Genomic DNA, 14,826 nt, shown 5'->3' on the forward strand with positions numbered 1-14,826 from the left:
GACTTCAGAAGAAGTAAAAATGGTCATTATGAGATTGGTTATTTGGAATTGGGAATTTATTTCATTTCATAATATGCTAAACAAGGCAAATATGAAGAATATTTTCTCTTCTGGAGGACTTTGATGTTGCAGTTATAGCACGTCAAAAAATTTTCACAGATAAAATGTGGTAGGGACAGAATTCAGACCTGGTTTGGTCAGATTCCAAAGCACTTGCTCTATCTGTGGGTCATATTTAGGATTCTAATTTCCGTCTAACACATGCCTTTTTGGTTGTGGAAATAAAAGATATATCTCAAGTTACATTAATTCATTATTACTTTTTTACTGAAAAGAGATAATTTATCTTTCTCTCACCTTACTAAAAAAGAGAATAAAATTTTTCTGACTGTGTTCCTATTTGTACTGCAGCAAGTTTCTGAAAAATTGAAGAGTGGATTACTATCCCAAAAGGGGGAAAACAGTTACAATTAAGTCCCTAAAACTGCATATACTTCGAAGTCGTCACTGTGATATGTCTAGAAAGGTGGTTCCTGGAACTCTAGCATACATAAGAATCCTCTAGGAGTTTGTGAAGTGGTGATTCCTGTGTCCCTCAGAGATTACGATGCAGTAGATCTGGGGAAGAACCTGGACATCTGTATTTTAAAAAGCCCTCCTAGTGATTTTGATGCATAGTGTCCCTGAAACACACTTTGAGAAACACTGGTCTCGAAGTTCTACCTCCCAGTTCACATATTGGATAGCCTATCAAGGGGGGATGACTTTATAAGTCCCCTCACGAAAGTATTTTTGGCTTGCTTGATTTAAATTGCTATTTGCCTGTTTGGCTTAATGAAATCCTACTCATTCTAGTATTAAATAAATGCTAGTTGACTAAGTGGGTATTTGATATTCATGTCTTTTAGCCTTTTATTCAAAACTTAGGAAAGGGCACAGTAATTCAGTATGTCTGGAAAAGTATTTACAATATATGTTAGGAGCCATAAAAATGTACATACTCTTTGACGCAACAATGCCATGTCTAGAAGTCGATTATTAGGAAATTATCAATCCTCGCTGCATTAGTATTTTTAGTGGTAAATTTAGGATAAACAGAATAACATCTATCAATATAGATATTCTTGAAATGACTTGAGAAAATGCTGATTTTACTAGGATACAGTACACAATATTAAATATGTAATATGATATTTATGATATATAATGATGTGATATCTACGATGATATAATAAAAGGAGGACAAAAAGACTACAAGGGAATAAACTAAAGTCTTTTCTTTCTCATAGCACAACTACAGAGAATTTTTTTTCTTCTACTCTTCTGAATTTTCCAGTATTATTTTTTAATTAGAGAAAAAATTAATTTAAAAATAACTGTTTTTATGTCTTCACAGTTAATTTGATTATACAGATGGAAGTCTAAGGATTTTCATATTACTTTCTGTCATACTTAGTTTCATAGGATGCTATGAAGTCTGCCAAATGCACATAGGTTTGCCATTCATAGTAAAGTTGGTGTTTTAAAACCTTATGTTGTTCATCGTTTTTTAGTACTTCATTGACTTTAAGGAATTCTATCCTCATGTGTGTACCGTTTGACTATAGCATCTAGAACATAATTGTTAGATCGGGGCAATTACCTTTTGAAATAACTGGGAACACTCAGGCTACTTTTGGTGTGGAGCTGTTAGACATAGAAGCTCTTTTATAAACCTTGGAGGTTTTTTTATTAAAAAAAAAAATTGTTTCATTCTTACCTGTGTAAAATTACCAAAATGATTGTAGTTAGACTCTACATTGTCACAGTATTTAAGTCTACACAGTATGAAAAATGTATATACACCTAAAAAGAACATCACTACTAAAAGTAGTAAAGTGCTTTGATACCAATATTAATCCAATGTTAAGCCCTTTTCATTGAATAGTTTAATAGTTTTGAGGTCCTTGAAGTATTTTAACCACTGCTAATTAAAATTGGACCTACTGACTGACTGGTCTGCTTTCTTGTATTTTGGATGTGTTTCTACATGCTTCTGCTAATGAGAAAGTAAATTATGTAGTACAGTTTCAGTGGAAAAAAAAAAATCTGTCAGAAGGGTGCAGATCTTGAGGCTGTGGTTTTTAACTTACACGAAACACTTTTTTTTAGAATGGAAATTCCAGAGTTTTTTTTTTTTTTTGGCAATTTATCAATTGTGAGTATATTTTTCTCAGTGTAGAAAAAGAATGTTCATGAGCCTAGGGATACTTTACTTTTGTGGTTTTATGGTGCAGGACCAGGCAGTGTTGTACTTGGGTTGCTATGAGTCGGAACCAACTCCATGGCATCTAGTAACAACAATAACATACTATAATAGCACTGTAAAGTTTTGAACTAGAGAGTATCTTGACAGATCAGATGCTACTTTGAGATAGTGAAAACATTAATTAACCCTATATTAAAGCTGAGGTCCAGTGAGGTTAAGTGACTTGCCCAAGGCCTCATGACTAGTAAGGGCTAGAGAGAAAACTACAGCCTAGACCTCTGTTTTCCTAATGTAAGGCTCTTATCTAATTACGTGCTTGGATCATTCCATTAATACATTTCTCACAAATACAGCCCATGTCAGTGTTCACCGTAATCTAAAGTTTTAAGTATATTTCTAGAATTGTAAATAAAATCCTAGTATGTGTTACAGTATTTTTTCCATATAGTATTTTCACAATAAAAATTAAGTAATTATAAAAATAAATAACCTAGCTTTTCAATTGGTATAAGTTGGCTTTATTTTATACTGCTAATAAAGGCACATTATGCTCAAGCATTGCAATTATCGCTGAAATGTGCGTCCATTAACTGAAACATTAGGCTGAGTATATAATTACTGTCTAGAGCCAATATCTTTGTGAAGCTGCATCTACAATGCTATTAAGCTATAAACAATATTTGTAAACTAATATTTAAATGATTCAGAATTGATACCATCTCTTGCAAACTTAAAAAGAAATACTGTTAACATTCAGTTTGATTGGTTTCTTATGTACTTAGAAAAATATGATGGAAATTCTCAAGGATGGTTAAAATATGTGACTGGAGATAGATGAATTTTAATACAGTTGCTATAACCTAATACATATTTATCTTACTGAAGTCTTTCATCTATACAAAATAAAATGTATGTAAATTCCTTTCATAGTAAAACTGAATGGCTATAACCAAGCTTTTTAGTTCAGATAGTCTTTTTAGGCCTATCAATGCAGAATTGCTTTTAAATCTGGATGTTTGTATTGAGTGTTGAAATCTACCTGGATTTATAAAAAGTCTCCACTCTTTACAACAATGTGTCCCACTTTACTGTTACTACATTTAAAAGGGTGTTTTGACAGCTGTTGCATATAGATGGCTTCACAATTTCACACAATGTACTTTTCTAACTTTTATAATTTACACATTACTAAGTCGGAATCAACTCAATGGCAGTGGGTTATATAACAGTACTTAATTTATTTTGCACTACTGAAGTTTCACTTCAGTGCCATGGCTTGGGCGTACATATCCACTTCATACAATGAGGAGGACAGAGTCAAGAGACTTGCTGCCTAGTTTTGTTTCTATCAATAATGCTGCATTTTTTTAGTGAAAAATATTTTCATTTTGGACATGATTTCTGTGCCAGTTTTTTGCATTTAGTAGGTCTGTGGCCTTGGGCAATTTTTGTAACTTCTCTAGGTTTTACTTTTCCTCACTTAGCAGGGCTGTAATGAGAGTTAGAGATAATAAATATAAAGTGCTTCACACAGGATTGGCATTTTCTAAATCATCGCTATTAGCATTACTTTAGTTGTGTACCCTTGGGTAAGTTACGTATAGCCAAATCTCAAATTTAGCCCATGTAAAACGAAAGGATTGAACTAGATTAGGAGAAACGGGTTTAAGGATCTTTGAAATAATATGCAGACATTTTATTATACATACTTAGAAGATTCATAGTATTCATCAGATTCTCAAAGTGTTTATGAATCCCCCAAAAGAATAAACACTAAACTAGGTGATTTCTGTTTTCTTTTCAAGTGGTAAAATTTCATGATTATATGTTATACAGTGTATCTCAATGTTTTCAGAGTTAGGGAGATTCTGAATTTTTTTTAATCAAGACCTCAGAATATAAATGTTTGCTGCTGTCCAAAGGTAATCATTTCAGTCATCTGGCTTCTGGTAATGGTGGAGTAACTTGTATCAAATAACCTTAAAAATTATAACCCAGACCCAAAAGTCCCTTATAATTTCAAACCATATGCAAATTATTATATTTGAAAGGAAAGAATTTTCATCGATTTAAGATTAATTAAATTAGCCTGTATTTCTTTGTTTTCTTTAGTTTGTCATCACACAAGAATGTGAATGACTACTGATACTATTATTTCTTTTATAAGCAGAAATGACCTAGCTGTCAAATGAGGATAGCCAATCAGTATAAGTTATGGCCTATATTGTCTTCCTGAGTACGTCTACAATGGGAAGTTATTCTTTCTGTCATTTGTATTATTCATAAAGAAATTGAATTTTGAACTTTTTTTCGTGATAATCATGGAAATTGATTTTTTTACTAATAATTTATATAATTATGTAAAATTCCAGTCTACATAGAAGTTGAAAGAATAATATAATGAATACCTTTATACCGTACATTTTGCATGTTTTATCGCTCTCATTCTTTGTCTTTATGCACGTTTACATGCACATATTGTATATAAACTCTTTTTTTTGCTGAACCGTTTGAAAATCAGTTACACACATCATGATAGTTAAGCCGTAACTACTTTGTATGGATTTCCCGGGAACAGGGATCTTCTCATACATAAACACAATACCATTATCACACTTAATAAATGTAACGATGATATAAGAATATTATTTAATATATTGCCCATAGTCGAGTTTCCCTGTTTGCCCCAACAATGTCCTGTATAGCCTTATTTAAAATGCAGGAACCAGAGATCATGTATTGAGTTTAGTTGTCATGTCTTTTTAGCCTGCTTCAATATAAAACGGTTATACCACCTGTTGTTCTTTCACAATAATTCACATTTTTGGAAGTAAAAAGTTCTACAGTTGTATTTTTCTGGTTATTCCCTCAGTATTAGATTCAGTTTTAACAGTATTGCCAAGAATAATACCTAGCTGAAAAAAGATAATTCTTAATAAAAATTTTTGCAAAGAGAGCACTTCAGACCAAGGACAAACTATGTAACAAATAGATTTTTTTTAAAAAATCCAAAACTGTAAACTTTAAATGAACACAGTTATTCTGGATATATCAAATCTGCATTGCAGTGTTATTGCCTACCTTCATGGTCTTATATGTAGGAAATGAGCTACTTTTTAGTTTTCATCCAAGGTTTCTACCAGTGTTTTTAAATTCTCAGTGTCTTCAGTTTGAATGCTTTTGTTGAATAATCTTTCTTAGAATCTAAGTATTATTGTTTCACATTTTCCTTGGATTTTTTTGAAAAAACTTTTTTTTTCAAATAAGGATTGTGACACTTTACTGAGAGGGAAGAAACAGTGGGTCAGATATGTAGTCTTTTGAGAAGTGTGCTTTTCATAAGTGAAAGCAGAAATTGTTAAGCAGTCTATTGAGAAGTTTCCAATGTTGAGACCCAAAGAGAAAGGGATGTGAATATATTATCTTGTTGTTTAAATCATTATTTACTCTTCTATTTTCATTTGCCTCATGATTTTAATGATAGTTCCGGTATGCTGAAATTATCACTTTTTAACTTGGACTTTTTCTACAAACTGGATATTTTCATTTAGATTCTAAATTTAAAGAATACTTTTAAAAACAGGAATGTATATGTTTACCACAGGTATGATCAAGTCACAAAATGGTTACTCTTTACTTTCTCCAATCTTGCTAAGAATCCTCTGCCTTCATCTTCCATCAGTTTGCTTTCCAGTAGCCCAAACAGGGGAACAGTCAGTTTTTGAAAAATGTACAGCATCTTTGAACACCTGTTTTAACTATAGAGCTACCTCTCAGAAGATACATTCCATCTGCTCATGTTGGGAAATGTGTACACATTTTAAAGCTTTGGCTTGGAACTGCTTTAAAATGATGCAGTAATATTACTGAAAAATCATTTAGTTGCTACTACTGGCAATGGTTTTGTTTGTTTTTTAACATATATATGAAATTGTTGGAAGTAGCCTCCAAAACTCAACGATGATAGCCCCAACATCCAGTTTCTTATTTTGAGTACCTTTCAGATGCCAGACATTGACTTGCTCAGCCTACTGTTACCATCTCAGGCCCAACACCACAATGGAGCACCAATCTGAAGCAGAACACTAGATGTTGGACTTTGAATCTCTCCCCAACCCACTTGCCCATTGAGAAACCACGTGGCTGGCTCCCCTATTTTTACTACCTCATCTATTTTTCTCTTTCAAAACCAAACTTTTTTGAAGAGTTGTCTGCATCACTGATCTCCATGGCCTTCATCACCTGTTCATTTCTCAGCTTGATCATGTTCATTCTTTTACCCTGTTCCAAGTTCTTCTTTTTTTTTTTTTTAAGTTTTTAAAAATTAGTTTTATTGATGTATAATTTACAGAATGTATAATCAGTGTGTTTTGATGGAGGTATATACGCCTATATAACAATCACCACAATCAAGATATAAAACATTTCTGTCATCACAAAAGGTTCCTGTGTGCCCCTTTCTGGTCAGTCCCTCTTCCCAGGCAGAGGCAACCACTGCTCTGCTTTGTATCACTATAGATTTGTCTTTTTTAGAGTTTCATACAAGTAGAATTACACAGTAATGTATTCTTTTGTGTCTAGTTTCTTTTGCTCAGCATAATATTTTTTAGATTGACCCATGTAATTACATATTTTGTTTGTTTTTATTGCTGAATATTATTCCAGTGTATGAGTGTACTACAGTGTATTTATACAGAATTATACAGTATATACTCATTCTCTCGTCAAATTTATTTTTGAGACTGAGCATTTTATTGCATACTTTTACATTTTATCGATGAGTAGTATTTCTTCAGGAGCCTGGGTGGCACATGTGTTTTTCAATCTGCTGCTAACCTACAGGTTGGCAATTTGAACCCACTCAGTGGCTCCGTGGAAGAAAGTCCTGGTAAACTGCTTCTGTAGACGTTACAGCCAAGAGAACCCTGTGGAGCAGCTCTGCTCTGTAACGTGGAGCCACCACGAATCGGGGGCCTATGGACAGCAGCTGACAGCGATAGTATTCCATCCTCCTGATGTGCCACACTGTGTTTATATTCACTTGTTGATGAATTTTTTCCCTTTTTTCTTTTTTCATTTATTATGACAAAAGCTGCTGTGAACATTAGTGTACAAGTCTTTGTGGAAGCATGTTTTCATTTCTCTTGGGAGTGAAATTGTCTGGTGATAGAATAAACTAAAAGAACAGTGGCTATTGAGTTGACTACAACTCATGGTGACCCCATGTGTGTCAGAGCGAACTGTGCATTATAGGATTTTCAATGCTGATTTTTCAGAAGTAGATCACCAGACCTTCCTTTCATAGCACCTCTGCATGGATTCAACCCACCAGACTTTTCAGTTAGCAGCTAAGTGCATTCATTAACTGTACCAACTAGGTGATACAGTAGGAAATGTTAACTGTCAAACTGTTTTCCAAAGTGGTTATACCATTTGATATTCTCACCAGTAATGTATGAGTGTTCCAGTTATGCCTCATCTTCACCAGTACTTGATATTGTCACTCTTTTTAACTTTAGCAATTCTACCGAGTGCTTAGTGGAATTTCATTGTGATGTTAATTTGCATTTAGCTGATGACTGATGAGATTGAGCATCTTTTCACGGGCCTTTCATATATCTTTTTTTGTGAAGTGCCTGTTTAAGTCTTTTGCCCATTTCTTATTAGGGTATTTGTTTTCTTATTATAAACTGTTCTTTATAAATCCAGTAGACCCGTCCTTTGTCAGGCATATGTATTGTGAATGTTTTCCCTCCATGAAATGGTGTTGGATTTTATCAAATGCCATTTCAGCATCAGATGGGATGATCATGGTGGTTCTTTTCTGTCATTCAATTAATGTGTTGTATTTATTGCTGTTAGGTGCCATTGAGTCGGTTCCAACTTATAGTGAGCATATGTAAAACAGGATAGAAACACTGCCTGGTCCTACGCCATCCCCACAATCGTTGCTGTGTTTGAGCCCATTGTTGCAGCCACTGCATCAGTCCATATTGTTGAGGGTTTTCCTTTTTCACTGTCTTTCTACTTTACCAAGCATGATGTCCTTCTCCAGGGACTGGTCCCTCCAAATAACACGTCCAAGGTATGTGAGACAAAGTCTCCCCATCCTTACTTACAGGGAACATTCTGGCTACACTTCTTCAAAGACAGATTTGTTCCATGGTTTTTTTTTTTTTTTTTCAGTATTGTTCACCAGTACCATAATTCAAATGCATAAGTTGTTTTTTGGCTTTCCTTATTCACTGCCCAGCTTTCGCATGTGTATGAGGCAATTGAAAATACCATTGGGTCAGGCGCATCTTAGTCCTCAAGGTGGCATCTTTGCTTTTTAACACTTTAAAGAGATCTTTTACAGCAGCTTGGCTCAATGTAATATGTACATTGATTTCTTGACTGCTCCTTCCATGAGCTTTAATTGTAGATCCAGGTAAAATCAAATCCTTGACAACTTCAGTATTTTCACCATTTATCATAATGTTACTTATTGTTCCAGTTGTAAGGCTTTTTTGTTTTTTTTTTTTTGTTGTTGAATTATGATCCATACTAAAGGCTGTAGTCTTTGATCTTCATGTTTCTGGGTTTTTTGTTTTTTGTTTTTTGTTTTACCAATGCCATTCTTGCAGGGGTGAGGTGGTATCTCATCATGGTTTTGATTTGCATCTCTCTAATGGTTAATGATTGCAAACATCTTTTCATGTATTAAGTTGACCTCCTGAATGTCCTCTTTGGTGAAGTATTTATTCATGTCCTTTGACCATTTTATGTTTGGGTTGTTTGTCTTTTTGTTGTTGAAGTTTTCTATATATTTTAGAGATTAGAGTGTTTTCAGATATGTCGTTGCCAAAGATTTTTTTCCCAACCTGGAAGTTCTCTTATTACTCTGTTGATAAAGTCTTTTGATGAGCGTGTTTAATCTTTAGGAGGCCCTAGTCATCTAGTTTATCTTCTTTGGAGTTTGTGCATCTTTAGTTATGCTTGATATTCTATTTATGCCATAAATTGGGGCTCCTAGCATTATCCATATGTTTTCTTTCATGGTCTTTATAGTTTTAAGTTTTGCTTTTAAATATTTGATCCACTTTGAGTTAGTTTTTGTGTATTGTTTAAGGTATGTATCCTGTTATATTTTTCTGCAAATGATATCCAGTTTTGCAGCATCTGTTCACTTTTTTTCATTCTTTTTTCCTTTTGCTCCTCAGACTCAATAATTTTAGTTGCCCATCTCCTAATTTGCTTATTCTTCTGTCTGCACATATCCACTGTTGATCTCCAAAGTATTTTTCATTTGAGTTATTGTATTTTCTAGTTCCCATTATTGTTTCCTTTCTATAGTTTCTATCTCCTTATTGAAATTCTTGTTTTGTTCATGTGTTATTTTCCTGATTTCCTTTAGTTCTTTGTCTGTGTTTTCCTTCAGCTCTTTAGGCATACTTAATACTATTATTTTAAAGTTGTTGGAGTCCCTGTGTGGTGCATATAGTTAACATGCTTAGCTGCTAACCAAAAGATTAAAGGTTTGGGTGCACCCAGAACTGCCTTGGAAGAAAGGCCTGGCAGCCTACATCTGGAAAACCAACTACTGAAAACCCTATGGAGGACAGTTTTGCTCCAACACATGTGGAGTTAGTTGTCATAAGTCAGAATGGACTTTATGGTAACTGGTAGTCTGTGCATTATCTGGGCTCCTCAGAGATAGTTCTGTCGCTTCACTTTATACTTTTGAATGTGTTATCCTTTCCTGTTTCTCTGTATACTTTGTGATTTTTCTGTTGTGAAACTGGAACATTTGAATATCATAATGTGTTAGCCCTTGAACTGGGGTTTTTCCCCTTCCCTAAGGTTTAAAACTTTTTTGTTTTAATTGTTGAAGGCTGTAGTTGTCCATCTGCTTAGCAACATCTTCCAACAGTTTTTTCAAAGACTTCCCTTCTGGATGTGCACGGACACCAAGGTCTGTGTTTCCCCGACCATGCCTAGCTAGTGTTTTGAAAAACAATTCCTTGTACTCTTAGGGTGAGAGGAGGGGGTGCCTTTTCCACTTTTTACAAATTGGCTCTGTGCTGGGGCCGTTTTTCAAGATTTGTTCTGGCTTGCAGTACTATTAGGGATCAGCCTGAGGTGAAAGTGTAGAGTCTTCTTAAGTGTTTTTGTGCATGCATTTTGCCCTGTTCATTCATTTGGCTTTCTTACTTTCCTAGTATGCCCAGTTCTTTTGAAAGCTCAAACATCTGAAAGAAATTCTCCCTCCAGCCCTTCCTTCAGCCCTTGGGTGTTTATTGTATGCTCCATTTGCACTGTTGTTTAGCCCTAGGTGGCTGTGGGTAGTCACAGTCTTTAGGCATTGCCTGCTGTGCCCTATCCCCACCACCATAAGCTCTGAGATAAGCCAAACCAAGAGTAACACCCCACTTCATTCCTCAGGTAGCCCCCAGATAGATCAGAATAGACACACACAGTAATCTGCTAGCAAAGTCTGCTCTGTTCACCCTAGTGCCAGAGATCAGTACCCCCTCTCTGGGAGCACAGTCCACCACCACCACCACCACTTTAAGATGGCCAAACTGGGAAGGTAGAGGAATGCAGGCAATCAAAGCTTCCCCACTGATTAAAAGTCACCTTTTTCCTGATTAAGCATTCACTTAGTTGATGCAGCCATCTGTTTTTCAGTCTTCTCAAGTCGAGTCTACCAGTTTCTGGTGGTTTTCCTTGGTGATTCTGCAGGAGAATGAGAACATGGAAGTGCTCATGTCACCATATTGCAGAAAGTCTCTGTTTATTATCTTTTAAAGTAATTGAAGAATGAGAGGGAAGTTTTTATATATGCCACATGTTTGCTCTTTGACACTCATCTCTCTGTACAGATATGTTTCTGTTTGCTTTTTGGTTTTTTTCCCCCCCATTTCAAAAACTTCCTTTAAATTTCCCTGTAGTACAGGTCTGTTGGCAATGGATTCTGTCAGCTTTATTCCTCTGGCTGAAAATTTTTTCATTTCACCCTTATATTTTAAAGATATTTTTACTGGATATAGAATTCCAGTTTGGTGTTTTCTTTCAGCTAATTAGAATGTGTCCTGTTATGTACCTGTGAACATTCCGGAACTGTTTCTTATATTCTGCTCTGAAAGTTCACCTTGCCGTAGTCTATGAACTCTTATCTCTGTCTCCTCAACTCAACTTCCATATTCTACTTAGGATTCCCCTTTCTTCTCTGAAGTTCATAGTGTTCTCAGGGATCCCAATTCAGCATTGCCTGTTGTCCATTGTCACAAAACTATTGTTTCATATTTTAATTACATTTTCTTATTGTTTAAGGCAAGAGGGTAGACCTAGGCCCTCTTCCTATGTGGTGGCTAGAAGAGCAAGTTTATTCTTTTGGAAAAATTTTAAAATATGTATTTTTTGGATACACTAGGAGCTATACTTCTGTTTTACATGCTGGAGATATATATGTGAACTGTACAAGCCTGGTATCTGTTCTCATGGAACTTACATTCCAGAGGAAACAGAAAAACACTAAATAACTAAACAAATCAAAAAGATAACTTAAGATAATAGGTAAGTGCTATGAAGACAATAATGCGGAATGCTATGATAAGAGTGATGGAGCAAGAGTCTACTTTATATTGGAAGAGCTTGAAAGCTTTATCGTGACAGTAATATTTGATCTGAGACTTGATTGATATAAAGTAGGGATTGGCAGACTGGGCTGAGGGCTGGCTGCTTGCTTTTGTAAATAATGCTTTATTGGAACACAGCCACACTCATTCATTTACATATTACCTGTGGCTGCTTTGGAACTACATTGACAAAGCTGAGTAGTTATGACATTGATGATATGGCTCACAAGGCTAAAATATTTATTATCTGGCCCTTTAAGAAAAATTTGCCAATCCCTAGCATAAAAGATCCACACTGCTTGCTACTTGAGCTGAGATTACCAGTGACTATAGTACTTTTAAAGCTGGTATATGCTTTTCTACCCTTAATGGACTTTTAGCAGCATTCAACATAGTCAACTACTTCCTCTTTGAAACAATTTTTCCTTCCCTTTAGCTTTTCTGATACCATGTTCTCTTATTTGTTTTTCAAACTTCTTTGGCTGTTCCTTCTTAGTTTTTTTTTGTGTACTGACCTTCCTCAATCTGACCTTTAAATATTGGAGTTTCTTAGGGCTAGGCTGAGGTCTTCCTGTGTTACTACTCTTTTTTCTCCTAAGTATCATGTACCCCTGTGTTTTCGGTTACTATTTATTTACTGATAACTTCCAAATATGTATCTCTAGCTAGACCTGTTTTCTGAAGTTTAGACTTATGTGTCAGAATATCTCTATGACATCAATTTGTCACTTTAAATTTAACAATTTTTAAATAGAGCTCAACCCTATGAGGCAATTCTACTCTGTCTTAAAGGGTCTCTATGAGTTGGAATCATGACATTGCCTCCAAAAGCTGCTTCTATCTCAGTAAATAACAGCTAATACTCATGTCAAAAACCTAGCATTAATTCTTATAACCGGTCAGTCACCAAGATCTTTCAGCTTTTTCTTCTAAGTATTTGATTTTGTACTGTGCTGCATGTTTCTGGTCCAGGCCACCTCTTCATGACCACTGTGGTAGTTTCCCACAGTTCTACGCATATCCATTCCTGAATCCCTCAAAGTGGTCCATCAGGTACCATAGCCAGAGTGATTGCTTTAAAATGGAAATATGTGGCTCCCCATTGGTTTTAGGTTAAAGACCTAAATTTTTTCCCTGGTTTATTGAATCTATGCAAAAAACTATTCTCTGTCTCCCTCTCCAGCCCCTCTTCCCCTGCCCCACCCCCCTTCTCTGTTCTTTAGGTTCTCTGGCATTCTTTCAGTTCCTAAATCCTGCAAGTGCTTTACCACGGCCTTTGCATGTGTTATTTCTTCAACTTGGAGTGGTCTTTCCTCTCTTCTTTACCTAGCTAATTCCTACACTGTGTTCTCTGGGCAGGCTTCCCTCGCGTTCTCTCCTCCTCCATCTTTGGGCCTCTATCTATATGATTTCATATTACTTTGCCCTTAGTCTTCAGAGCACTTATACAACTGTGATGAATCACAACTATAATTAATGTAATTAGTCGTTTTTCTTCCTCACAAAACTATAAGGTCCATAATGGAAGGAATTGTATCTGTCTCGTTTACTGTCTTATCCTCTGAACCAAGCACATTTCCTGACATTCAATAAATATTTTTGCAATGAAATCATAAATGAGTATATTATATGTTTTAATTATCACAAAAACCTTATAATTACTCTTTGGGAGGGTTTTAAACTCCTTGGGAGAAATTTAGTAAAGAATAATAATAGATAATAAAAAAAATTTTTTTTTTATAGCTGCCATTTATTGAGCAACTCCCATGTGCCTTGTCATTCACTGTTACATGCACAATCTTATTTTCACCTCACAACAACCCTACAATGGAGTTAATCTTATGCCCATTTTTACGTGAGGAAACTGAGGCTCAGAGAGGTTATTTCTCTTGCCCAAGGTAACACAGTTAATGAATGGCAGAGCTAGGATTCAAACCCCGTTGTTCTTTCTCCAGAAACTGCTTCACTGTGTGTTGCTACCTCCTAACCAGATTCTTACTGGGTAAACTCGTGCAATTTTTAACTTTACTATAGGCTGCCAACTACTTTATTATATTTTCTCTCCATGTAATTGAAAGGATTAAAGTTAAACAATCTCTATACATACTAGCTCATATATTCATTTATATTTTATATTCACATAATATAGAAATACATATATTTCTTAAATTTAAAAATGTGGGAAATATTGAAGAAATACTGAAATTTAGTCATTTGGTTTGAGTATTTGAAGATATACTCTGAAATAACTTTGTAATAATTACACCCAATTTAAAAATAAACTTATTCTTTTTGACAGTCAGTTTTTTTCTTAGTGCCATATAATAGGTTTTGACCCTAGGTTGGAAATTACTCAAAAATTCAAGTTAAATAATGAAATGTTTCACATTTTCTCTACCTTAGAACAAGCAATAAAAAAAGGATTTTTAAGAGTCCATTTCTTAACTGAGTTTATCACATAAAGTGAGGCCCTGCTTTGAGACAACATAGCATAGCTTCATTCCATTATTACTGCATGGTTTAGGAGTCTAAAGATGCAGCTACTTCAATGATATATTAATGGCATGAATTCATTTTTATTATTTCTTTCAGCATTGGCAAACTCATTCTTGTCATGAGGCATCTTACGTTTTTGTAATGCTCATGAAGCATAGGTGGAGTATTAGCCATGATATTTTTTGGAAGCATAGGTGGAGTATTAGCCATGATATTTTTTGGAAGAGCTAAATATGTTGCCCCTTCTCCTGTTTGAAAGCCCTGGTGGCACAGTGGTTAAGAACTCAGCTGCTAACCAAAAGGTTGGCAGTTTGAATCCACCAGCTGCTCCTCAGAAACCCTATGGGACAGTTTTAGTCTGTCCTGTAGGGTCTTTATGAGTTGGAATTGACTCGATGGGAATGAATTTGTTTTTTTTTTTTTCATGTGTTTGAGAGTTTTGCAGACAATATTGTACTTCTT

The sequence above is a fragment of the Loxodonta africana genome, chromosome 2 (genome assembly GCF_030014295.1).
Source record: "Loxodonta africana isolate mLoxAfr1 chromosome 2, mLoxAfr1.hap2, whole genome shotgun sequence".
Lineage (NCBI taxonomy): Eukaryota > Metazoa > Chordata > Mammalia > Proboscidea > Elephantidae > Loxodonta > Loxodonta africana.